This window comes from Tamandua tetradactyla, chromosome 6 (assembly GCF_023851605.1).
Source record: "Tamandua tetradactyla isolate mTamTet1 chromosome 6, mTamTet1.pri, whole genome shotgun sequence".
Taxonomy (NCBI): domain Eukaryota; kingdom Metazoa; phylum Chordata; class Mammalia; order Pilosa; family Myrmecophagidae; genus Tamandua; species Tamandua tetradactyla.
The window spans coordinates 32,412,286-32,438,279 of record NC_135332.1 but is presented as its reverse complement, the minus strand read 5'-3'; the positions used below and the strand labels follow the sequence as shown (position 1 = coordinate 32,438,279).

Below are 25,994 nucleotides of genomic sequence, written 5' to 3'. Positions count from 1 at the left end.
TGCTTATTCTGTGCAATGTACTGTCAGAGTCTTTTAAAAATAATAATAGCAGTGACACAGCATATACGGAGAACTTATTCTGTGCTGGACCCAATGCTACAGTGCTTTATAAATATGGCATAGTGGTGCACTCACCTCCCTCCATCTTGGGTTTGGTGAGTTCTGCCCGGAAGTTCAGAAATACCCCACCCCACTTTAAATTTCCTGCTGTACCTTTCTTCTTTCTCACCCTTTCACCTCCTAAACTTTTCATCTGGTGCCGGAAACCCAGAAGAGGAGCGTGGGTGCCGCCCGTCTGGCCAGAGGCACCCCAGCTTTCTCTCTCCTCCTTCCTCTACATGGCCAGTGACAAAGGATCCTTCGGCCCGCCACTGCATCCACCACAGATTGAGTAAGTCCCTTCCCTCCTAACCCTGCTGCCAGGTCTCATGGTTCCGAGAGAGCCTGTCCGTTAATTACTCTCCGAAAATCGTGAATTCACGTCAGGTTCTCTTCCAAGGGCTGAGGTGAATGGGGGCGCCTGTAAGCCTCACTCCCTTTCCCGGGACTTGAAAAGTTGTGGGGATGCCCTGCTTCTCGTTTCCCTACCAAATTCAGGTCCAGGACCTGAAAGGGCCTCAAACCAGGTGAGATGTCCCCTGGGGAGACAAGCCCCCACTTGTAAGAGCTCTGAGGAGTCTCTCAGGGCATTGGGATGCCAACACCCCCTGGGCTAGTTCTTTCTCCTTTGAGACCCGTCAGTATGGGCAATAGGTCCTCTCTCATTGGCCTAAGGATGGGACTTTCAATTTTAATATCTTTATGAACCACCGCAACTTTTGCCAGAGGAACAACAAATGGGCCAAAATTCCTTATGTCCAAGCTTTTTTTCTTTCTGCTCTCCTGCCCCTCCCTTTGTATCCTCCTCTGCCTCGCTCTACCCTCCCCTCCCTCCAGTGGCACTCCAGTCACCAACTCAGAAATGAGTTTCCCTTCTCATTTCTGCTTCGGTGACATCTCAGTTGCCATCTTCTCCTTCTCTTCCACCTTCTGTTCCGGTGACGTCCCAGCCGTCATCTTGCCCTCCTCTCTCCCCTTCAGCGCCGGCGGCACTCCTGCCGCCATCTTGCCTTTCTCTTCCTTCTCCACTGGTGGCACTCCAGCCATCATCTTACCCCCCTATTCCTCCCCCCACTCTAGCAGCATTCCAGCCGCCATCTTATCATCCCCTTCCATCTCCATCCAGTCCCCCACTGTCCTCAACAGCCTTGCCCTCCTCACCTATAAGGGCTCATACCTGCTCAAAGAACTCTTTACTGTCCACTATGGAAAGTTGCGGGACCTGAGGGGTTAGTTCGAGTACATACCCCTTTCTCCCTAGCTGACCTCTCTAATATTGAGAAACGGCTAGGTCCATTCTCCAGTGACCCAACCGCCTATACTAAGGAATTTCAATATCTAGTTAATGCCTATGATTTAACCTGGCATAACATTCATGTAATCTGCTCTTCTTCCCTAACGACAGATTAAATGGACCACATTTTCAATGCAGCCAGGGCTCATGATAACTGGCTGCATATAACCGACCACACCATGCCGGTAGGGGCCGAGGCCGTGCCAGACCAAGAGTCAGAGTGGAAATATCAGGTTGACACTCCAGCGGGCAGGAACAGGCAGACTAGAAGGGACAAAATGCTTACATGCCTCATAGTAGGCATGCAGAAAGCTTCACATAAAGTAGTAAACTTCCATAAACTAAGGGAAATTACCCAGGGTCCTGATGAAAACCCAGCCACTTTTCTACACTGGCTCACAGAAGCCCTCTCCCAATATACCCGCCTAGACCACAACTCAGAGGTTGGTAAAACTGTTTTAGCCATACACTTTATATCCCAATTGGCTCCAGATATCAGGCATAAACTTAGAAAAATTGAGGACGGTCCTCAGGCCCCTATCTGTGTCCTGGTAAACACGGCCTTTAGAATTTTTAATACTCATGATGAACTAGAGAGGGCAGAAAAGGAATCCCGGGACCACTGAAAGGCAAATTTACAAACTCAATCCTTGATTGCAGCTCTGCAGCTCACTTCAACGGAGAAAAAGCCGGCTATGACTAATCCATCACCAGTAAAGTGCTTCAAATGTGGCCTTGAAGGACACTGGTCCCGCCAGTGCCCCAATCTTTGACCACCCAAGGGGCCATGCCCTCTCTGTGGTACAAAGGGACATTGGAAAAGTAACTGCCCCTCAGCACCTGCCGTGGAGGGGCCATCCTTCCAACTCCTAACCCACCGCTAGCAGTCCTGGGCCTGGCCACCGACGACTGATGCCCGGCCTCAGCAACCCCAATCACCCTCATTGAGCCAGGGTAACAATCAAGGTAGCAGGTAAGTCCACCTCCTTTTTAGTGGACACAGGGGCTACCTTTTCTGTCCTCCCCTCTAACTCAGGTCAACTCCTTCCTTCCCAGGTCACAGTTATGGGCATAGATGGCTGTCCTTCACACCCCTTAACTAATGGACTGCTTACATGCTTAATAGAATGGTACCCCATTACACATTCTTTCTTAGTAATGCCTTCTTGCTCTAGCCCACTAATGGGGCTAGATCTTCTTGCCAAATTAGGAGCCTCACTACACTGGATAAAAAACCCTCAAACAAAACTTCATAGCAAGTGCCAAACTAACATCACTATCCACACCACCACCCATGCCCCTAGAGGACAATATTTCTGGTATAATGAAACTCTTACCAAGTGCCTTAACTCCACTGCCCCAGGACCATGCTTCCTGGTAACTATTGTTCCTCAATTAACCCTCTATGGGGAGTCCGAACTAACTTGGCTACTGCCCTCTCCTCACTCAAAAAAGGCTGCCTTTCTTCCTATCCTAGTAGGCATCAGCCTAACTGGCTCAGTCACAGCCTCAGCCACAGCGGGAGGGGTGCTGGGACATGGTATTTTAACCCCTCAAAACTTTGAGACTCAACTACAGGTAGCCCTGGAATCGACATCAGAATCCCTTTCCTCTCTACAATGTCAACTTACCTTCTAGCTCAGGTAACTCTTCAAAATCGACAGGCCGTAGACCTGCTAATAGCTGAAAAAGGAGGACCATGTATATTCCTTCAAGAGGAATGCTGCTATTATGTCTGGTGGAACAAAATATCCAAACCTTAAACTAAAGGAGGAACTCTACCACAGAAAGCAAGGAACCAACTCTGCCTTAAATTGGTTTTCTTCTCTTCTGGTGACATGGCTCCTCCCGCTACTAGGACTAGTTATCCTAATCTGTCTCTTTTTTCTCCTAGCTCCCTGCCTCCTCAACTTCCTTCAGGGATGCATGAAGGAATTATCCTGGATAGCAGTCAACCAAATGCTCCTGCATCATTATCATCACCTGCCTTCCTCACCAGATTCCTACAGCCATCCTCCCCACTCCCTTGGCCATGACGGTTCTGGCCTATAACACCACACCACCCCATTACAGCAGGAATTAGCCAGAAAGGTCTTGGCACCCTATTATCACAAAAAGGCTGGAATGTTAGGTCGGGGGAACGGGGAAGGGCACTGTAACTGGAGCTGCAGAGGCTGTGTCACCCCTCCCAACCTGACTTCCAGAACTAATGAACTGCCCCTTCTAGACGTCACCTGACCTCCATCCTTAAAAGCTGCCTGCAGCGAAGCCCGCGTGTGCACTCACCTCCCTCCATCTTGGGTTTGGTGAGTTCTGCCCGGGAGCGCAGAAATACCCTCCCCCCCTTTAAATTTCCTGGTCTACCTTTCTTCTTTCTCACCCTTTCGCCTCCTAAACTTTTCACTAACTTCATGGTTACATATATATGTGTACACAGCATGCTTATGTATGTGTGTTTATGTGTGTGTATGCATATATCTATTACAAATGTGGTGTTACCCCCAATTTTATTCTCTTTTCACATATATTAAAGTGGTTAAGGTGTGCTTGAAAACAAGAAAAAATATATAGCATAGTTATGATAAAAAAAAACTACTCAAAACTCGGACATAAGACTAAAGGATTACTCCATGCCCTTTCAAAGTCATATTACAGCATGATCTAAGAAGAGTTACTGCAGTATTCTTTCTCAATAAACTGAGATAGGGAGGTGGCTCCCCAGAGCCAGCAAAGGGGAGTGAGAGCTCTTGGAGACCCAAGGGCTTCAGGGAGGATCCAGTGTTCCAAATAAAAAGCAGTCAGAAAATGCACAGGTGGGAGTTCTCACTCTGGGATAGGGAATTCCATACAACACCGTGAAGGGGCTGGCCTTGGGGGGAAATGGTTTAAGATGGGAGTGGGGGGTGGGGTATGCTCTGGGATGAAACACTCCTCCTTCCACTGGCTAACTCCTATTAACCCCCTGAACTCAGCTTGAACATTGCTTCTTCGGGATCTTCCAGACCAATCCAGTTTCCCTGCTCTATGTTCCCAAAGCACTCTGCCCTTTCCCTTTTTTACACTTGCTGAAATTGTAATGACCTGTTTATGTGTGACTGTCCCTGCATGCATCACAGGTGCTAGGAATCTAGCATGAACAACATAGTCCTTGATATACACAGATGCTCAATTAATATTCATTGGATGGATAGACAGACAGCTGATCTGAAAATTGAGAGCGCAACAGGAGAAAGACATTGCATTTGAGGAAACAAGAATTTGGGGGGAAACAGCAGCACATAAAGGAATAGCCTATCACGTCCTAGAACTTCAAGGGAATCTGATTTCATTTCACTCTGCCAAGCCCATATATGCTTTCTGAAGGAGAGGGAGAGCCTACCATGAAGTAATTTTACCACTGGTTAGCAGTCAATGAGAAAATCCACTTGCCACCTACTGGATGTTTCAGTTTCACAGGTTATTTTCAACTCAACATTTATTTTAAAATTTACTAATTTGAGTTCAGCCTCCAGCTACCTACAGCTCATCTTTCCTTTGCCTCAACAGTCCCTCTTAAGCCCAAAAGAATTCCAATTTCAAATATTCTGACCTACTGTCTGAATAAACCATCAAAATGTCTTAGAAACTTCCTCATTTCTACATTCATTTTCTTCATCCAAGATGGCTCCTCACATCTGAAAGTGGCGTGAAAATCCTTTGACCAAGTCTTGATTTGGGATTCAGGAAATGTGCCCTTAGATGTTATCTCTTGTATGTTCTCCCTGTAATCAAAGTAGATTATTTTCTGCTCATAAGTTGTATCTCTAATATATGGAATGAGTATTGAAGAAGATGCTGGGGCTAAAAACATGAATACAATACTAGCAGGGGAGAAATATATTAACAAATACATGCCCAGAATGTGTTGCGAGAGGTGAAAGGGAAGGACTTTGCTTTCCCTGAGGAGCTAATATAAATTTCTCTTATGGGCAGTGTGAATTATATAATTTTGGTTGCTCATTTTTCAGTAGAAGGGACCAAAATCACAGCTCAAACTAAAATAATAATAGGCATCATTTTTCATTTGTTAGTTATGAACAATAATACATAGTGTGAATTTGATCACTACTTAGCTATCAACGAGAAAGAGGGGAAAGAGATACTCTCATTCACTGTTCACGGAAATGTAATGATCATAGCCTTTCGAAGAGCAATTTTAATCCTATCTTTTAATCAAATTTTTGTCAATTATTTAAGTGTGCCTACCCAGCAATTCCACTTCTGAGAAATTATGTGGACAAAGAGGCCTGTATAAGAAAGTTAAACACAATAGTGAAAAACAGGAAACCACCCAAATGGTTGAGAGTCCTCTAGTTATGGTATATCCCATTAATGCACTACCATTCAATAGTTACAAAGAATGAGGTAAATCCATTATGTACATTGGAAGATGTGAAAATAGTTAAGTTGGAGACTACAACTTGGACCATTAATGTTAAAAAAAAAAAAAAAACACCTGCATATCTGTGGCAAGTCCTGTTGATTTTCTACCCAGTGGTTATTCCCTACTTCCCCTTCATCTTAGCAAACTAAATGCCTGAGTTTTCTCAAGCCACAGGCAGCAGGCACCCCTCCCAGCCCCTTGGATGAAACGTGATTGTCCTCCTTGGCAGTGATATTTCAGGAGGTGGACCTGTAACTCTGATCTGCCAAGGAAACATAAGGGAAAGTCTGAAGAGAGACTTCTAGGAAAAATATTCTCCTTTGATAAAAAAAGGGAAAAGTTCCACCAGGAAAGAATGTTCCCATGTTATGTGATGATGTCGAATTTGGAAGAGCCACAGCCATCTTGTGGCCTAGACACAGGTAAGGAGAATCAAAGAGACAACAACTGAGATGTGACAATGAGCCACTGAATGGATTCTGAAGACCAGCCACCTCTAGAACCTTTAAATAAAGAATAAATACCCTTATGATTAAAGTCACTGACAGCTTTTATTCCCTGCATCTGAACACATAATAGATTCAATACATGTATTTACAAATGACAAAAAAAAAAGTACTAGCAAGACATGCATCAAACTATTAACAGAGGTTCCCTTGAGTAGGAAGGGCAAGGAGGTCTTGTACTTCTTGAAGTACATTTTTTACAAAAATTATATATTTGAGTATTGTTAGGCCAAAAATGGACAAAAAAACATTACAGTTCTTTAGTAACTATGCATGGTCTACACATTTGTGTTCTAATTTTTTGTCTTTTCTTCATTTTCCTAGGCCCTGATTCATCTATATTTTCTCTCCTGTTTTGGAAAGCCACTTCCAATCTTCTATGGAAAGACTATATAAATAAGCAAACAAATGCAAAAGAGTTGTAGGTGATTCTAATAGTGTGTTCAGTTTACCAATTAGGACAAAAATTATAAGAGAGAGCAAGCCACGATGGCTCACGGGTTCGCCACAATGGCCCAGCAGGCAGAGTTCTCGCCTGCCATGCTGCAGACTCAGGTTCAATTCCCAGTGCCCGCCCATGCCAAAAGAAAAAATTATAGAGAGAAAGAAATCAAAGAAGTCACATTAGATGAGCCATGTTGGAAAGACAAAAAAGGAGAAAACGCAAGGAAGAAACAAGAGCAAAAGGCACAGAGAAGAAAAACAGCTTGGATTATTCAGGGAAATTACAAGTAGCTCAAGATTTCTGGAGAGCACAGAGTAAGTGAGAAAGCTGGACAGATGGGAAGAGGCCAGAATACTGTCCAAGCAAAAGGAGCCTGGGCATCATCGTGGTTATGATTATGATAGTAGCTAACATTCACTGAGAGCCTGTTATGGGCCAGGTGCTGTTCTGAGCCAAATAACAAGGCAGGTTCTGTTTTCACATCTTTTGCATAGATGAGGAAATTAAAGGGAGTTTAGGAGAGATTTGCTGTTGATGGGTTTTAATCAAGAGCACCATGTTGAAATTTATGTTTTTAAAACACATCACTGTACATACTCAAATATTTACAGATGAAAAGATACATCTTGGCTTTACTTCAAGACAGAGTATGTGGGTGGGGATTTAAAGATTTTCCAGCAGCTGATAATTGCTGGAGATGGGTGATGCATACACAGGCACTTATTATGCCTGTCTCTCTTATTTCATATAATGTTTTAAATTTTCCTTAATAAATGCTTAAAAAAAAAACTCACCTCTGTCTGATTGAAAAGTGTGAAGGATTAATTTGAGACCAGTTAAAGGATTAACAGGTGAGAGCTGAAGAGGTGGGAATGTCGCAGTAAGACAGAAAAAAAAGGATTTCTTTTGGGGAAAAAAAAATTAAGAGATAAAATTCCTTGGTCAGTAATGATCTTTGTGGTAGGGGTAGACTAGAGAAGAACGAGGAGTTAAAGTAAGTCTCACGCACCTGACAAAGTACTATGTGAATGAAGGTACTGTTACCATTATAAAGAATACAAAAAGAGAAGTGTGCGTAAACAGTGAGGAGGGAAGGGTATTGAGATGTGTTTAGTTTTGAATGTGTAGAGTTTGGTGTGGAGGTAGGTTGGGCATCCACATCAGGGGCACTATAAAAAAAAATGCTTGTGTAAATTCTACTTACTTTGAGGACCACTGATCAATAGAATATGATGGGTTTAGAATTTGGATGTTCAGCCTCTCAGAACTTACATTTACTTTCTTACCCATAAAAGGAAATTACTACTGAAAGGAGGGGGCCAAGATGGCGGCTTAGCAAGGTGCGTGTTTTAGTTCATCCTCCAGAACAACTACTAAATAAGCAGAAACAGTACAGAACAGCTCCTGGAGCCACGACAGTGACCGGACACACAGCATACCCCAGTCTGGACCAGCTGGATCAGCTGCAAGTCTCCCCAGAACCACGAGTTCCCCAAGCTGCAGCGGCCAGCACCCGGCGCCCCTCCCCCACAGGTGGCTTAACAGAGGGAAAGGAAAGACACTCTAACAGTAGCAGGGGCTGAGTCCTACCAAACACCAATTGTGGCATTAATTAACAAATTCTGACTACTAAAAATAGGCTCCCAATCAAGTGAACCTGGTAAAGGTGGAGGTCGCTTATTGGGCTAACCAAAAAAGAGGAAATGGGACAAATGGAGGTTTTTGTGGCTCTCTCTATGGAGGCTTGGCTGCCTCTGGATTCAGCAGTGGGACAACTCTGGCTGCAACTGCCCCAGTCATAGGCAGAAATGGACTGCTTTCAGGGCTGTCTCCCACCTGTGCTTCCGCAGGGGAGGGGTGAAGCCCAACGCAGGTGGAATCCCTCTCTCAAGGAATTCAGAACCCAGGGCTCAGCAATTTGAAGCCATTAAAACTAGCCTACAACCTCTCCTCTGTCTCCACCACGCCCCCAGCAGGGAGAGCCTTCCAAACTTAAAGGTATACAACATCTTTTGGTGGTGGACCCGCAGGCAAACAGCGCAACATACTGGGGAGGATAAGAAAAACAGGGCCCAGAGACTTCACAGAAAGTCTTTTGACCTGCTGGGTCTCACCATCAGGGAAGACTGATGCAGGTGACTTCTTGCCCCTGATAGGAGGTCAGTTTAGTCGGGGAAAACCTGGCTGGAGTCTATATTACCTATGCAGACCCTCCTAAGGGTGGGGGTGGGGGGGGAGTCACCTTACAAGCAGGGCAAGAAACAAGAAAACAAGAACTGAAAAATTATCCTGTTAAACAAAACCTAAGCTAGAGGTCCAGAAAAAGCCAAGGTGAAAGTCAAAGAAGAGATAGACAACAAACTCATCTAGCAAGAAAACCCTAGGTAAGATAAGTGAAAGCAATCTCTAGAATAAACTAATTAAGGTAATTAAATGTCTAGACGCCAGCAAAAAATAACAAATCACACCAGGAAAATTGAAGATATGGCCGAGTCAAAGGAACAAACCAATAAGTCAAATGAGATACAGAAACTGAAACAATTAATTCAGAATATACGAACACACATGGAAAACCTCATCAAAACAAAATCAATGAATTGAGGGAGGATATGAAGAAGGCAAGGAATGAACAAAAAGAAGGAATGGAAAGTCTGAAAAAACAAATCACAGAACTTATGGGAATGAAAGGTACAGCAGAAGAGATGAAAAAAACAATGGAAACCTACAATAGTAGATTTCAACAGACAGAGGTTAGGATTAGTGAACTGGAGGATGGAACACCTGAAATCCAAAAAGAAACAGAAACTATAGGGAAAAGAATGGAAAAATATGAACAGGGATTCAGGGAACTGAATGATAATATGAAGCGCACAAATATACGTGTTGTGGGGGTCCCAGAAGGAGAAGAGAAGGGAAAAGGAGGAGAAAAACTAATGGAAGAAATTATCACTGAAAATTTCCCAACTCTTATGAAAGACCTAAAATTACAGATCCAAGAAGTGCAGTGCACCCCAAAGAGAATACATCCAAACAGATGTTCTCCAAGACACTTACTAGTCAGAATGTCAGAGGTCAAAGAGAAAGAGAGGATCTTGAAGGCAGCAAGAGAAGAGCAATCCATCACATACAACGGAAACCCAATAAGACTATGTGTAGATTTCTCAGCAGAAACCGTGGAGGCGAGAAGACAGTGGGATGATATATTTAAATTACTAAAAGAGAAAAACTGACAATCAAGAATACTATACCCAGCAAAATTGTCCTTCAAAAATGAGGGAGAAAGTAAAACATTTTCAGACAAAAAAAATCAATGAGAGAATTTGTAACCAAGAGACCAGCTCTGCAAGAAATACTAAAGGGAGCACTAGAGACAGATACAAAAAGACAGAAAAGAGAGGTGTGGCGAAGAGTGTAGAAAGAAGGAAAATTAGATAAGACATATAAAATTCAAAAGGCAAAACGGTAGAAGAAAGTACTACCCATACAGTAATAACACTAAATGTTAATGGATTGAACTCCCAAATCAAAAGATATAGACTGGCAGAATGGATTTAAAAAATAGGATCCTTCTATATGCTGTCTACAGGAAACACATCTTAGACCCAAAGATAAACATAGGTTGAAAGTGAAAGGTTGGGAAAAGATATTCCATGCAAATAACAACCATAAAAGAGCAGGAGTAGCTATACTAATATCCAACAAATTAGACATCAAATGTAAAACAGTTAAAAGAGACAAAGAAGGATACTATCTACTAATAAAAGGAAGAATTCAACATGAAGACATAACAATCATAAATATTTATGCACTGAACCAGAATGCCCCAAAATACGTGAGGCAAATGCTGCAAACACTGAACAAGGAAATGGACACATCTACCATAATAGTTGGAGACTTCAATTCCCCACTCTCATCAATGGACAGAACATCTAGACAGAGGATCAATAAAGAAACAGAGAATTTGAATATTATAATAAATGAGCTAGACTTAACAGACATTTATAAGACATTACACCCCACAACAGCAGGATACACCTTTTTCTCAAGTGCTCATGGATCATTCTCAAAGATAGACCATATGCTGGGTCGCAAAGCAAGTCTCAACAAATTTAAAAGATTGAAATCATACAAAACACTTTCTCAGATCATAAAGGAATGAAGTTGGAAATCAGTAATAGGCAGAGTGAGAGAAAATTCACAAATATGTGGAGGCTCAACAACACACTCTTAAACAACCAGTGGGTCAAGGACGAAATTACAAGAGAAATAAGTAAATATCTCGAGGCAAATGAAAATGAAAACACAACATATCAAAACCTATGGGATGCGGCAAAGGCAGTGCAAAGAGGGAAATTTATTGCCCTAAATAGTTTGTATCAAAAAAGAAAGGGCAAAAATTCAGGAATTAACTGTCCATTTGGAAGAAATGGAGAAAAAACAGCAAACTAACCCCAAAGCAAGCAAAAGGAAAGAAATAACAAAGATTAGAGCAGAAATAAATGAAATTGAAAACATGAAAACAATAGAGAAAATCAATAAAACCAGAAGCTGGTTCTATGAGAAAATCAGTAAGATTGATGGGCCCTTAGCAAGATCGACAAAAAGAAGAAGAGAGGATATGCAAATAAATAAGATCAGAAATGGAAGAGGAGACATAACCACTGACCCCACAGAAATAAAGGAGGTCATAACAAAATACTATGAACAACTTTACGCTAATAAATACAACAATATAGATGAAATCGGCAATATCCTAGAAAGGCATGAACAACCAACTTTGACTCAAGAAGAAATAGATGACCTCAACAAACCAATCACAAGTAAAGAAATTGAATCAGTCATTAAAAAGCTCCCTAAAAAGAAAAATCCAGGACCAGACGGCTTCACATGTGAATTCTACCAAACATTCCAGAAAGAATTAGTACCAACCCTGCTCAAACTCTTCAAAAAAATTGGAGTGGAGGAAAAGCTACCTAATTCATTCTATGAAGCCAACATCACCTTCATACCAAAACCAGGCAAAGATATTACAAAAAAAGATACTACAGACCAATCTCTCTAATGAATATAGATGCAAAAATTCTCAACAAAATTCTAGCAAATCGAATCCAGCAACACATTAGAAGAATTATACATTGTGACCAAGTAGGATTCATCCCTGGTATGCAAGGATGGTTCAACATAAGAAAATCAATTAATGTAATACACCATATCAACAAATCAAAGCAGAAAAATCACATGATCATCTCAATTGATGCAGAGAAGGCATTTGACAAGATTCAACATCCTTTCCTGTTGAAAACACTTCAAAAGATAGGAATACAAGGGACCTTCCTTAAAATGATAGAGGGAATATATGAAAAACCCACAGCTAATATAGTGCTCAATGGGGAAAAACAGAAAACTTTCTCCCTAAGATCAGGAACAAGACAAGGATGTCCATTATCACCACTGTTATTCAACATTGTGTTGGAAGTTCTAACCAGAGCAATTACACAAGAAAAAGAAATACAAGGCATCTAAATTGGAAAGGAAGAAGTAAAACTATCACTGTTTGAAGATGGTATGATACCATATGTTGAAAACCGGGAAAAATCCACAGCAAAACTACTAGAGCTAATAAACGAGTACAGCAAAGTGGCAGGTTACAAGATCAACATTCAAAAATCTGTAGTGTTTCTATACGCTAGTAATGAACAATCTGAGGGGGAAATCAAGAAACGAATTCCATTTACAATTGCAACTAAAAGAGTAAAATACTTAGGAATAAATTTAACTAAAGAGACAAAAGATCTATACAACGAAAACTACAAGAAATTGTTAAAAGAAATCACAGAAGACCTAAATAGATGGAAGGGAATACCGTGTTCATGGATTGGAAGACTAAATATAGTTAAGATGTCAATTCTACCTAAACTGATTTACAGATTCAACGCAATACCAATCAAAATCCCAACAACTTACTTCTCAGAAATAGAAAAACCAATAAGCAAATTTATCTGGAAGGGCAGGGTGCCCTGAATTGCTAAAAGTATCTTGAGGAAAACAAACGAAGCTGGAGGTCTCACGCTGTCTGACTTTAAGGCATATTATGAAGCCACAGTGGTCAAAACAGCATGGTACTGGCATAAAGATAGGCATATTGACCAATGGAATTGAATAGAGTGCACAGATATAGACCCTCTCATCTATGGACATTTGATCCATAGATGAGATCAAATGGACAGTCAAGCCAACTCACCTGGGACAGAACAGTCTCTTCAATAAATGGTGCCTAGAGAACTGGATATCCATACGCAAAAGAATGAAAGAGGACCTGTATCTCACACCCGATACAAAAGTTAACTCAAAATAGATCAAAGATCTAAACATGAGGTCTAGGACCATAAACCAGAGGAAAATGTACGGAGATATCTTATAAATCTTATAACTAGAGGCAGTTTTATAGACCTTACACCTAAAGCAAGAGCACTGAAGAAAGAAATAAATGGGAACGTCTCAAAATTAAACACTTTTGTGCATCAAAGAACTTCATCAAGAAAGTAAAAAGAGAGGGACTTCCGGAGAAGATGGCGGCTTAGTAAGATGTGCGGGTCTTAGTTCCTCCTCCAGAAAAGCAACTAAAGAAACAGAAACAATATGAAACAGCTCCCGGAGCCACGACAGAGACGAAAAAGACAGCGTACTCCATTCTGCAACGGCTGAATGGGCAGGAGAATCCACTGCGGTGAGATACCCGAGGGGCGCGCGTTTTCCCGGCCGGGGTGGCTGGTGACTGGGGCCCCTCCACGCACGTGGCTCCCCGGTCTGACTGGGAACGTTGGATAGCGGGGCCCTCCTGCCACGCTTGGCGTCTCGGGCCAGCTGGGCAATTTGGACCGGCACTCCCCCAAGCCGCGGCGGCCAGCGACCCCCCCCCCCACGCGCGGTTTCCCGGGCCGACTGCGAGATTCAGATTGGCAAGTTAAAGGAGCCACAGCATCTTCTACTGGTGGACCCCGCAAACAGACGAGCGCCACGAGCGCCACCTACTGGGCAGGAAAAGAAAAACAGAGCCCAGAGATTTCACAGAAAAACCTTTCAACCAGCCGGGTCCCACACCCAGGGAAATCTGATCAAATGCCCAGACACCAGCAGAAAATAATGGATGACGCTCGGAAAATTGAAGATATGGCCCAGTCAAAGGAACAAACCAATAGTTCAAATGAGATACAGGAGCTGAGACAACTAATGCAGAATATATGAACAGAAATGGAAAAACTCTTCAAAAACCAAATCAATAAATTGAGGGAGGACATGAAGAAGACATGGGCTGAACAAAAAGAAGAAATAGAAAATCTGAAAAAACAAATCACAGAACTTATGGGAGTGAAGGACAAAGAAGAAAAAATGGAAAAAACAATGGATACCTACAATGGTAGATCTAAAGAGACAGAAGCTACAATTAGTGAACTGGAGGATGGAACATCTGAATTCCAAAAAGAAACAGAAACTATAGGGAAAAGAATGGAAAAACTTGAGCAGGGGATCAGGGAACTGAATGACAATATGAAGCGCACAAATATACGTGTTGTGGGTGTCCCAGAAGGAGAAGAGAAGGGAAAAGGAGGAGAAAAACTAATGGAAGAAATTATCACTGAAAATTTCCCAACTCTTATGAAAGACCTAAATTTACAGATCCAAGAAGTGCAGCGCACCCCAAAGAGAATAGACCCAAATAGGCGTTCTCCAAGACACTTACTAGTTAGAACGTCAGAGGTCAAAGAGACAGCGAGGATCTTGAAAGCAGCAAGAGAAAAACAATCTGTCACATACAAGGGAAACCCAATAAGACTATGTGTAGATTTCTCAGCAGAAACCATGGAAGCTAGAAGACAGTGGGATGATATATTTAAATTACTAAAAGAGAAAAACTGCCAACCAAGACTTCTATATCCAGCAAAATTGTCCTTCAAAAATGAAGGAGAAATTAAAACATTTATAGACAAAAAGTCACTGAGAGAATTTGTGACCAAGAGACCAGCTCTGCAAGAAATACTAAAGGGAGCACTAGAGTCAGATACGAAAAGACAGAAGAGAGACTTATGGAGTAAAGTGTAGAAAAAAGGAAAATCAGATATGATATATATAATACAAAAGCCAACATGGTAGAGGAAAATATTATCCAAACAGTAATAACACTAAAAGTTAAAGGACTGAATTTCCCAATCAAAAGACATAGACTGGCAGAATGGATTACGACCCAGCAATACCACTGCTAGGTATCTACTCAAAGGACTTAAGGGCAAAGACACAGACGGACGTTTGCACACCAGTGTTTATAGCAGCATTATCTACAATTGCAAAGAGATGGAAACAGCCAAAATGTCCATCAACAGACGAGTGGCTAAACAAACTGTGGCGTATACCTACGATGGAATATTATGCAGCTTTAAGACAGAATAAACTTATGAAGCGTGTAATAACATGGATGGACCTAGAGAACATTATGCTGAGTGAGTCTAGCCAAAAACTAAAGGACAAATACTGTATGGTCCCACTGATGTGAACCGACATTCGAGAATCAGCTTGGAATATGTCATTGGTAACAGAGACCAGCAGGAGTTAGAAACAGGGTAAGATAATGGGTAATTGGAGCTGAAGGGATACAGACTGTGCAACAGGACTAGATACAAAAACTCAAAAATGGACAGCACAATAATACCTAAGTGTAATGTAACTATGTTGGAACACTGAATGAAGCTGCACCTGAAATATAGTTGTTTGTTTGTTTGTATCTTTTGTTTTTGTTTTTTTCTTTTTCCTTTTTTTATATATACATATATTTTTTATTAGTATTATTTTAATTCTCTTCTCTATATTAACATTCTATATCTTTTTCTGCTGTTTTGCTAGTTCTTTTCCTAAATCGATGCAAATGTACTAAGAAATGATGATCATACATCTATGTGATGATACTAAGAATTACTGAGTGCATGTGTAGAATGGAATGATTTCTAAATGTTGTGTTAATTTCTTTTCTTTTTTTTGATTAATAAAAAAATTAAAAAAAAAAAAAGAAAGTAAAAAGACAACCTACACAATGGGAGACAATATTTGGAAATGATATATCAGATAAAGGTCTAGTATCCAGAATTTATAAAGAGATTGTTCAACTCAACAACAAAAAACAGTCAATCCAATTACAAAATGAGAAAAAGTCTTGACAGACACTTCTCAGAAGAGGAAATACAAATTGGCCAAAAGGCACATGAAGAGATGCTCAATGTCCCTGGCCATTAGAGAAATGCAAATCAAAACCACAATGAGATATCATCTCACACCCACCAGAATGGCCATTATCAACAAAACAGAAAATGACAAGTGCTTGGGAGGATGTGGAGAAAGAGGCACACTTATTCACTATTGGTGGGAATGTCAAATGGTGCAACCGCTATGGAAGGCAGTTTGGCAGTTCCTCAAAAAGCTGAATATAGAATTGCCATATGACCCAGAAATACCATTGCTAGGTATCTACTCAGAGGACATAAGGGCAAAGACACAAACGGACATTTGCACACCAATGTTTATAGCAGCATTATTTACAACTGTAAGGAGATGGAAACAGCCAAAACATCCATCAACAGATGAGTGCCTAAACTGTGGTACATACATATGATGGAATATTATGCAGCTTTAAGACAGAATAAACGTATGAAGTATGTAACAACATGAATGGACCTTGAGAAATTATGCTGAGTGAGACTAGCCAAAAACTAAAGGACAAATACTGTATGGTCTCATTGACATGAACTGACACTAGTGAATAAACTTGGAATATTTCGTTGGTAACAGAGTCCATCAGGAGACAGAAATAGGGTCAGATATTGGGTAACTGGAGCTGAAGGGATATAGACTGTACAACAGGACTGGATACAAAAACTCAGAATTGGACAGCACAATACTACCTAACTGTAATACAGTTATTTTAAAACACTGATTGAAGCTGCATGTAAGAATGACAGAGGGAGGAGGGCTGGGGACATAAATGAAATCAGAAAGAAAGATTTTAAAAATTGACATGGTATAATCTAGGAATGCCTAGAGTGTATAATAATAGTGAAATGTACAAGGTACAATTTTAAAAATGTTTTTGCAAGAGGAAGAACAAAGGAATGTCATTATTGCAGGGTACTGAATATAGATGGTAATTAATATTTTAAAATGTCACCTTCTGTGTGAGACTAAAGCAAAAAATGTTTGTTACACAATTAACATTTTGACTAGTGCATTTCCTAATGTAACTTATGTAGATAGTTTGATTGAACGCCATAAGTACTTGGAATCTCAGGTAGGACATGAGATTTTGCTGGTTTGTCCAGAGTGATGCCCTGATGAATCCCAGAGTGATTTGATCAATAAGTGGAAAAGTATCTGCAAAGCCCCCTTTGGAGAGTGTTGAGAATGGGGAGAAATTCAACTTCTCCAAGTTGAATTCTTGATATTCTCACAAGCAGTGTGGACAACCAAAGCTATAGGCTCAGCCCCCAGTCTTGGGGTTTGTTCATATGAAACTTAACCCAAAAAAGGATAGGTCAAGTCTACTTAAAATTTAGGCCTAAGAGTCACCCCCAAGAGAGCCTCTTTTCTTGCTCAGATGTGGCTTCTTTCTCCAGCCAAAACAAGGAGCAGTCTCACCACCCTCCCCCTCTCTGCGTGGGACATGACTCTCAGGGGTGTGGACCTTCCTGGCAACATGGGACAGAGATCTTGGAATAAGCGGAGACCCAGCATCCAGGGACTGAGAAAAACCCTAGAATGAGCTGAGACTTAGCATCAAGGGATTGAGAAAACCTTCTCGCCCAAAAGGGGAAAGACGGAAATGAGACAAAGTGTCAATGGCTGAGAGATTCCAGAGTCGAAAGGTTATTCTGGAGGTTATTCTTACGCATCAAGTAGATATCATCTTGTTATTCAAGATGTAATGGAGAGGCTGGAGGGAACTGCCTGAAAATGTAGAGCTGTGTTCCAGTAGCCATGTTTCTTGAGGATGATCAAATAATGATACAGCTGTCACAATGTGACTGTGTGATTGTGAAAACCTTGTGTCTGATGCTCTTTTTATCTACCTTGACAACAAAGGAGTAGAACATACGGAGTAAAAATAAATTATAGGGGGAACAAATGCTAAAATAAATTTAGTTTGAAATGCTAGTGATCAATGAAAGTGAGGGGTAAGGGGTATGGTAGGTACAATCTTTTTTTTTCTTTTCTGTGTTCATTTTATTTCTTTTTCTGTTGTCTTATTTCTGTTTCTCACTTAATGCAAATGTTCTAAGAAATGATGAATATGCAACTAAGTGATGATATTGTCAATTACTGATTATGTATGTTGTTTTATTTTTTAATAAAAAAATTTAAAAAAAGAATTATGCTATCAATGGTCAGTATTGGAAACTAAATTAAATGAAATATTTAAGCTATTGTAATGAACATTTCTCAGAAGGGGATTGGCTAGAAATTAGCAGGACAAGTATACTCCTGTCCCCCATATGCTCCTGTCCCCCAAGTAACAGTGACCACCATTTGAGGTACTAAGCCCAGAAGAGTCCTTTTGTTTCCACAATTACCATTCTAAGAAGACTTGGAAGTTCAAAATTCATGCCATGAGATCTTACCACTAAACTCCACTGACCTTCATAGCACATTAGAGCCTTTGCTTGGCTGATAACTGAAACATGGAGAGATCTATCCTAGGAACGGGGGAAATACTAATCAGGGTTAACTGTGAAGTATAAGCATATCTGCCTATATTATTTTTGACTACACACAGGTGTTTCCAATCTCTCATGTTTACTCTTAAAATGAATGCATCCATGTTTGTATGCATATGTCAAAATAAATACACTTATTTTCAAACAACAGTCATCATGAGTTTATTAAGACATTTCTGTTAACAAAGCTGGCTCAATAAACCACCATTTATTATCACATTCAGGAAAAGTTTCTGAAAAGTTCTATTAGAATGGACTTCTTTTGTGGGTCAACTGGATCTGAGGAGAAAAAAAGAGAAATTACGTATTTAAAGAGCTGCCTCATCAACAAACAACATGCTTTGACAATGTAATCTGGGAGGCAGGACAGCTAGGCTGCTTTCCCCATCTGAATGAAGTTTTGCTCAAAATTCCTCTATCTTTAAAAAAATCTATCTGCTTATGTTCTCCAACAATCTGTACTAACACTGATGAACTTAGGGAAGACGAATAGTCAACTGTCATTAACAAGTCAATTGTGAAGCTCAACCTCAAAACCACGACCTTATGTCAGGTCACAGATCAAGCCACAGAAACAGAAGCATGTCTACTTTCAATACTGGGCAGCAAAACTAAGAACCAACCATTAACTAGCAAGATACAGAATAAATCATTTGTATGTCAAGAAACGTATACAAAATAAAAGGGTTTGAATTCAAACTACACCTCTATCTGAAGAAAGCTTTCTACTGACTATTCTTTTTTTTAGATAAAACACATTCAGTAATTAACATTTTTGATGCTTATAACTGAGCACAATATTAGAGATCTGACTTCAGTAGAACTGAGCCAGACTATCTGATTCAAGATAAGAAATTCAAACACAACTTGATTCTTCCTTATGTACTTCCATCTCAACTCCTAACTGAAGATGCAGCAATTCAGGGACAGAGAAACAAAGATCAACCAATATGATTCATTGTGCCAACTGCCAGCAATGGGTGTAAACCCTAACAGCTGTAGAAATAATAAAAAAGGGAAGACAGATTTTGAGTCACTAGGCCATCTGCTCTCCTACCACATGCCTAGTAATAAACTCTTTATTTGAAACCTTGGTGTCTCAGGAATTGGTTATTGAGTGCATCAGGCAAAAGAAACCACGGCCTTTGTCTGGTAATAATTTGGTGACCCTCCAGGATGAATGCCTAGAGTCCCAGCATAAGTAACTGAGCCTTTTGCAGCCACTGGACTGAATCTAGTCCAGAGGCTCAGTAGCCAGGGTTTCTCTGTTCTGCTGGCACTCCACAGACTTTTAATGCCTTAAAATAGAGAAAAAAAAGTCCAGAGACTTTCAATGCCTTAAAAGAGAAAAACCATCTCCAGTTCCATGTCCGGACATCTGACTGAGTGGGTCACCAGGGTAAAAAGTGGATCAGGGAGTAAACAGGCACTTTGAGTTCCCTTGACCTAGGCCTAGGTCATGTTTCCAGAACGATTCCCTTGCTCTGGCCTCTACACTTTCTGTTTTTTGTGAACCACGCTGCATGGAGTTTGAGTTCCTGACCTATATTTATCTGATGAGTATACTCCTAGAAAATAAGCAATTCAACAATTAATTGGTATCTAACGAAATTAAGTAGCCCTGTTGTGTTACCTAGGTATAGTAAAAGTTTAATGCTTCTTTAATTATTAATCTGTGGGTTAAGCATTTAATGCCTGTTTTGTTAGTTGGTCTGTCAGGTCGAGTTATTAATTGGTATGTTACTTAAATATAATAAACGTTGTGTCTGTTTAAAATTATTGATTGGTATGTTTCTGCATCTGTATTGCTCAAATGTTTCGAACTGGTTACTGATTATGGAAATTCTTTAAAAGGGGAACTTTTAGACTGAAAATTGAAAAGATTTTAGATCTGAGTATATAATGATGGTCTGAGTATATAATATTTTATTTCTGTAAAATAATCTGGCCTCAAATGATTTAAAATGAAAACACACCATTACAGTTAAAAGTAAAGATATTATGGTTAAAATTGTTCTGCAAAAATGGTAGAAATAAAAAATACATACTTAAGCCTTCTAGCCTCCAATATTCTGGAGAAGATAGGAGGAAAAATCACAGGATCACATGGTAGTCCATGACAAACTCTGGGATCTGTCCTGTAACTACTTGTTGAAGAGTGTTTTGAAAACTACCGTTTTTTTTATCTCTTTGCTTTGTATGTATGTTATACTATACAATAAAAAAAAGTTTAAAAAAAAGGCAAAAAAAGGTACAAATAGGATGAGATAATATATATTAAATCCTTTAGTTGTCGTCCCTCTTGTTTCTTATGTAACTAACTTTCTACTTGTGTCTATCTGCATGTTCAATGTATATTCTCATACCTCTGGATGGTAATACCAAATTATTAAGAAAATATTTAAAGAGCTCTATTTAAACTGCTTAGGAATAATTAAGCATTTTATATATAAATATATAAACTGGTACTTCTGAAATAGAAAAGGAAGGGCTCTCTGAGCAGCAGGATTCAGAGTCTTAGTTTCGTGATTGCTGTGAAGAAACCTGGACATTGGAGGGAAACAACCCCTGGAGTTTCCCTAAAGGCAGCAGAAATCTGACTAAGAGCTGCCTCTGGAAAAAGCAGAGACCTTTTCCAACAGTCTTGGTCATAGATGTTTTTCAACCTCTAACAAAAGGATTTTATGATAAATTTTGAATTGAGCAAATGCAATTTTATTCTATTTGGGTATGTTCTGCCTAAATTTGTACAAGCTCACTAATAAAATAAGATAGTATTGTAAGTATATTCTCAATATTTCTCCTAAACTAGAAAGGTTAGGTTACATGAACTGAGCAATGTACCTGGTAATAATAACACATACAAAAAGTATAATAAAATAAGAATATGCTAATACGTCAGACATATTCTATTTAAGAAGTATGTTAAGTTTAGGAAGAAAATATAAATGGATTTTTTTATAACCTTGATTACCTGGATTTCAAAGAATCTGGCTTTTGGTTATTTGGCCATTTGTTACCTCAGTATGTGGAAGAATTTGAATTTGTAGTGGCTTTCTTAATGTCAATCAGTATATTGTTGTTAGTAAATGCTGTCATGAATAGAAAAGATATAAGTCTTAACTTCAAAGAGTTAATATTCTAGTTAGAATTTACTCGTACCAGGGTACAGTATAAGACAGTTATAATAAGGAATAAAAATGCTGGAAGAATTTAAAAAGCAGATAGGTTGGGGGTGCAAGAGTAGTTTGGTGGTAAAATTCTCACCTGCCACATAGGAAACCTGAATTCAATTCCTGGCTCAAGCACACCCCACCCCACCCCACCTAAAAAAATCCAAAAACTGGAGCAATAATGGGACACTTACATGGAAAAAGAATGAGATGTGACACCCCCACCATACAGCATACCAAAAAAAAAAAAAAAAAAAAAAAAAAGCAGATAGATCAAGAATGACCTAAGAACACCTCATGGAAGAGATGACATTTGTAAGACTTTTAAATAAGAAAGTAGCATTTAAATAAATAAACAGAACTCTGATCTAGTGTTTTTTAGAAGCCATAACTTGATTTTCTGAACATTTTCCTGATATTATTTAGCACCTCAGAATAATGTTGTGGAAAATGTGAGTTTTTCCTGGAAATAAACCCTTAAATACTGAAAAGCTGATTCTTTCAAACTTGGGTTCTTCTGAACTTTGAACATAGTGCTGGATTGGACTGAGATTTTAGGCATACTGTAAAGTATTTGTGTGTTCTGAGTATAAAGTAGATGCCTGGCTGTGTTCCAAACCCAAGCATAAATTTCTTCCTTCTTCCATTATTTTGTAGTATTTCTTTACTTCTCCCCTTCATAAATATTGTTATTGGAAGAAGGTATGCAGGTTCAAAAAGCTTTGTAAATTTATTATCGAATTTACTTCTGATTGTGTGCAATTTAGATAAATAAAACTATAGGTGGAATAAATATGGAAGGTGATAGAAAGTTTAACGAAATGGATTTGTTTTCCTATAGTCACTGTTGACTACAAGCCCTGAATGGATACAGAAAGTAGTAAACAGTTGGAGGAAGTAAATTTTGTTTGTTATAGCCATTGCTGACTCTAAACTTGTAATGAATATAGAGAGTTGTCAAAAAAGAGTTTATGAAAGGGAATTCTGTCATAGTGCTGATCAAGATTTATAAGCCTGTTTCTCACATATTTAAAAAAAGAACGTTATTGTGTCAAACCGGATATTCATACAAAACTAAGTTTAGTTTTCTTCCCATTAAAATAATGTGAATTGTCAGTCTGCTCCTAAAAGTTTTTTTTTTTTTTTAAGTTTTTCTTAATCATCCGAGTACTTGGTCTAGAAAATGAAGATTTTACTCAAGAATAGCCTTGTTTATGTTTATGTTGGCCTATCAACATTTATTTCAAATGAAATGTCTCATTATTAAAGGAAAAACTGTTACAAATAATTTGTTCTTTCACCTTGTATAAGTAAGATGCTAAAACAGTTTAACCTATTGCATAGGAGGTGTCTGGGAAGTATCATAGTGGTTAAAAGGGATTTTCTATCCTATTACTGGTCAAATGTGTATAGGTAAAATATTATTCATATATTTAGAGACTGTATAAAATTCCTAAAATCTGACAATGTTCTCACTGTCCATACCATATCCTGATACTAATCTATATGATGTTCAACAGTGGTATGGTATTGTTAGTCACAGTTTTAGTTATTCTTTAAAAAGCTATAGTTCACAGAAACAAATTGTCAGTTGCACTGCTTTGCCTTAATACTTCTCTAAAAGTACATATAGTCAACTACAGGTCAGAGCTCCATCTGTAACAAGAAAAGACTTTAAAAGAGAGGCAGGATGAATATATAAATTATATTTCTATCTGTTAATTAACATAACTCTTCTAAATGTGTAAAAAGTGTAGGAGAACAAAACCTCTACTATGGTTTGTTAAAATAAAACAACCGTCTAATGTTTTTATTTCTGAAAGTAGCTTCATTTAAAAATGCTTATAGAGCTTAAATTGTTAAGCTTTAACTGTTATCTTTAAATTCTGATATGCCTAGTAGTTTTCTGAACTTTAAGTGTCTGTATCACACACCTGAAACTCAAGATTTGGTTCTCCAGCTGACTCCAGAAAGTCAGCATGGGTCCATACTGACTGCTAAAATAAACAAAAACTACCAGGAAGGGAGCCAAAACTGCGTCACCTTTTAGTGGCACAGGCGTTGATGGTAACCCTATTGCAATGTGATTCAAGATTCTTCCTGGACGCACAATTATGGGAGTGTGTTTCCTTATACCTGGAAAGGCCACTGCAAACGTTCACAAGTTTCCTAAAGGGGGCAAGGAAAAGAGGGTTGCCCATTATTCCCATCAGTGGAGTCTGATGTAAAGTGACAGACATTATCTCTAGGGTGAATCATTACTACGTATCAAAGGACTTGAAGAAAACTGACTCAAGAAAGCATTTTACTGATTGTTGAAAAATAACTCAGTTATGATCACCTACCTTGCTGAAAGTTTGTAACATGGTGTATTATGTAGCATGCAGTGTATTATACAGTGCTTAATAAAAATAAAATGGAAAAAAAACTAAAAAAGTAAGACTGATTAAAGATGTGATGAAAACTGATCTGACTAAAACGAAGATAAATCAATATACAAGGTAAAAAAATAATACTGTCTGTATTTTTAAAGCTAACATTAGTGTGAAACAAAAGGAAAATGTTTATTTTGTATAAGATTTGAATTTTCTGTACCACACTTTCTAATTTAATCTGTCTAGCTAGTTAATTTAAACAACCTAAATTATTTGATATAGAACCTGAAATCTTAATATTCTGTACAGGTTAATGTCATACCATAATGCATTTCAGAGTATTTTGGGCTGAAAGTGGAGCAATGTTTGCAAAGTCCTTTGAGAAGAGAGACTGGGAAAAATAAAGCTATTAAACTTCCCCACCTGGGGAATTTCTGACATTTTCTTAGGCAAAAGAGGATCTCAATATAACAGGCCAAGGCCTCAACTTTTTGTTTTCTTTTTTTTATTAATTTAATTTTTTTTTAATTTAACATTCTTAACATATGACCATTTTGTTCTACATATATAATCAGCAATTCACAATACCATCACATAGTTGCATATTCATCATGACCATTTCTTAGAACATTTGCATCAATTGAGAAAAAGAAATAAAGACAACAGAAAAAAATTCATACATACCATACTCCTTACCCCTTCCTTTCATTGATCTCTAGCATTTCAATCTAAACTAATTTTAACATTTGTTCCCCTATTATTTATTTTTATTCCTTATGTTTTACTCATCTGTTGATAAGGTAGATAAAAGGAGCATCAGAACAGGGATTTCACAATCACATAGCCACATTGTGAAAGCCGTATCGTTATATAATCATCTTCAAGACACATGGCTACTGCAACACAGCTGTACATTTTCAGGCAGTTACTGCCAGCCTCTCCATTACATGTTGACTAACAAGGTGATATCTATTTAATATGTAAGAATAACCTTCAGCATAACCTCTCAAATGTTTGGAATCTCTCAGCCATTGATACTTTATTTTGTCTCATTTCACTCTTCCCCCTTTCGGTAAAGAAGGTTTTCTCAATCCCTTGATGCTGAGTCTTAGCTCATTCTAGGATTTCTGTCCCACATTGCCAGGAAGGTCGACACCCCTGGGAGTCATGTACCACATAGAGAGGGGGAGGGCAGTGAGTTTGCTTGTTGTGTTGGCTGGAGAGAGGCCACATCTGAGCAACAAAATAGGTTCTCTCGGGGGTGACTCATAGCCCTAATTTTAAGTAGGCTTGACCTATCCTCTGTGGGGTTAAGTTTCATATGAACAAACCCCAAGATTGGGGTCTCAGCCTACTGCTTTGGTTGTCCCCACTGCTTGTGAGAACATCAAGAATTCTCCACTTGGGGAAGTTCAATTTTTCCCCTTTCTCACCATTCCCCCAAGCACAAGGCCTTAATTTTGAGACTTGCCTTTATGATACTTAGTTCTGTAACAGCAAACTGAACCTACTCAGGATTTGTGCCTTAGCATTACCTCCATCTCTGCTATTGCTCAAATGTGGTCTCTCTCTAGGTCAAACTCTGAGCTTCCCCCCTACCTGGGACATCATTTCCAGGGGTTTAAGCCTGGCCCTGGCATCACAGGACTTAACTGGCCCTGGCATTATGGGACATAAATTCCAAAGATGAGCCTGGCCCTGGTATCGTGGATTAGTTGATCAAAAGGGGGAAAAAGAAACAGAGTTTCAATGGCTAAGAGATTTCAAATCGAGTCGAGAGGTTATTGTGGAGGTTACTATTATGCAAGGTTCAGCCAAATGTTACAAACTGCCACAGTTTGGCAAACCCCGACCAGTATTATTTCTGGAATCTACAAAATTTTACTAATTTAAGTTTGTTTTTTGAGACTTAAAACCCCTGGAACG

The 25,994-nt window shown here is 39.3% G+C and overlaps 1 protein-coding gene and 1 pseudogene across 8 annotated transcripts in view; one reads left to right on the top strand and one right to left on the bottom strand.

Moving 5' to 3' along the window:
• Positions 1–25,994, bottom strand: part of UTP18 (UTP18 small subunit processome component) — an 88,121-nt gene that overhangs the window by 5,496 nt on the left and 56,631 nt on the right. For 2 of the 8 annotated variants that reach the window (XR_013177613.1, XR_013177617.1), the window contains exons 15-16: positions 23,737–23,862; positions 18,655–18,799 (exon numbers count right to left, since the gene is read on the bottom strand). The exons of 1 other annotated variant lie outside the window; for it this stretch is intronic. The gene's annotated coding sequence lies outside the window, so the exon portion shown is untranslated. Of the gene's footprint in view, positions 1–4,891; positions 5,155–18,654; positions 18,800–21,494; positions 21,613–23,736; positions 23,863–25,994 lie in introns of those variants that run through there. 5 more of the 8 variants (XR_013177614.1, XR_013177615.1, XR_013177616.1 and 2 more) reach the window with 5 other exon arrangements.
• Positions 23,775–24,012, top strand: LOC143686615 (NADH dehydrogenase [ubiquinone] 1 alpha subcomplex subunit 1 pseudogene; annotated as a pseudogene).